This window comes from Branchiostoma belcheri, unplaced genomic scaffold, assembly GCF_001625305.1.
Source record: "Branchiostoma belcheri isolate BF01 breed outbred unplaced genomic scaffold, Haploidv18h27 scaffold247, whole genome shotgun sequence".
Classification (NCBI taxonomy): Eukaryota; Metazoa; Chordata; class Leptocardii; order Amphioxiformes; family Branchiostomatidae; genus Branchiostoma; species Branchiostoma belcheri.
The window spans coordinates 199,102-201,352 of NW_017803851.1; positions in this window are offsets into that span (position 1 = coordinate 199,102).

A 2,251-nucleotide genomic window follows, 5' to 3' on the forward strand; every position below is an offset into this window, starting at 1 on the left:
CTCCAGGATTGTTTGGTTTTACACAAGAGTACAAAAACTCTCTCAATTGCCCTAAATCAAAACTCACACAACAATAAACCATTCCAATTATTTTTCATATTATGCTAATCAATAATAAAGGAAGTTCTTACAAAAATTTCAAGATCACATTGAAAAATCATGAGGTTGTTTGAAGATTGTTTCACATCAATCAGAGAACAATCTTCAGATTCTTTGAAACAATCTTCAGATTCTTTAAAACCATCTTCAGATTCTTTGAAAACCATCTTCAGATTCTTTGAGACCTTCGGAAGAATCTTCGAAAACCATCTTCAGATTGTTTGAAACCATCTTCAGATTGTTTGAAACCATCTTCAGATTTTGAAAACAATCTTCAGATTCTTTGAAATCATCTTCAGACTTTTCAATAAAATCTTCAGATTTTCCCCAAAATCTTCAGATTATTCAATAAAATCTTCAGATTTTTCGATTTGAAACGACGCGTAACGACTTCCGCAGGGGGTCTTTATGATCCATTAGGCGGCAAGGAAGCTTGTCACAAAATATCAACCTTGTAAGTTTAAGCTGTAAAGGGTTACAAGCATTAGTCCAAAGTACAGTATTTTTTCCAAAAATAATCTGTAGGGTGTTACTAGTAAACTTTAGCTTCACATTGGCAAATATATTGTAGCATTCTAGATAGTTGGATCTGTAAACATTTTGCTATAAATGAAGACAGTAGTCCCTTTTCAGTGAATAAAAGCTAATGCATAATGAAGTGAAGTCTAACCTGGAAATGTTCGAGACTTAGTCCTGTGAAGACGTGAGATGTAGATGATCCGATGAGCTCTAACGGCACCACATCGTCCAGACCAGGGGCACTGCCCACACCTGCCAGGTAGCTGATGTCCTGATAGGCATGCTCAAAACCGAACCACCGGCATCTGATCTCTGATTGGTTGGTCTGATGGTCTATGTCAGGAGGATCCTGTAAACAAACAGATGCAATTATCCCAACATTACCATCATAAGAAACAACTGCATCTGTATGATAGACTAGGATTGGGCCCAAGTCACAGATACGGCAGTTTTAAAACTCTAACTACTTGGACTAGTAATGTTTAGCAATATAGGAAAACAAGTCCTTTCCCCTCAATCACAGTTCCTTCATTTCTGCCATGAGTTTTGAACTACAGTCCAAAATGCCCAAAAAGACCACTCGGGGGCCGTCAACTTTTAAAATCTTACAACACACAGAATTATCAGTGCTTGTGTCAAAAGTCATATTTGTACACAACATGTAAGGTGGTCACTATGTACAAATGTAGAGGTGGTGACTAGTACAGGTTTGACTGTATATAAGTGGCCAGGTGGTCCTTATGTAGAGGTGATCACTAGTACAGGTTTGACTGTATATCAATGGCCAGGTGGTCCTTATCTAGAGATGGTTACTTGTACAGGTTTGACTGTAGTAGATTACACTAGTCTGTCTCAAATTCAATAATGAAAATCACAGGAAGGAGCAATGTTACCGTTAGTATTTCATGACTATCATACTTACATTATAATCTTCAACAAAATGGTAAGATTGGACTCACCGGCAGCCACTTCCAGTTCTTCGCCCACCAGGTCTTCAGTGTCGTAGATGGAACCCTCCAACCACACAGCAACCAGGAAGTCTACACTGTTGACTGTCATGTGCGTCACGTTGATCGGAGTCTCAATGACAGGTGGTGTGATGTCAACAGTTACAGGACCAAACACCTGTGATACAAAGAAAACATTTTACACTTCTATTGTTTAAACAGTTCTTGACCTATTCATTTATTTATTTACTTATTTATAAAGCTTTACCACATTATGTGGATGGGTTGACATAAAAGGTGACTATCACCTCTACAAGATGTAAAACCTGAGACCAAACTGTTAGACTTATGTACACTGTACTTCCAAAAGTTGATCATACAATCAGAAATCATGTACATCTACACTGTGCCAATTTGATATTTCATGTTGCCATACATATAAATGTACATCAGTTATGCAGTGTAATCATCTGTAATATATGTATAACTAGAAAGGCTAACATTTCAGGTCACTGGACTGTAGTATAGTAGTATAACAGGCAATAATGTACTTTCTGGGCTATTTTGATACAAAATAAGCTGAAAAAAGCAATTTACAGGCCTATATGAAAAAAGTGAAATCCAATATTTTAGCAAATATAGTATGTAGTGCCAAGCTATCCTCATGCCAAATTTCAGGCCAATCA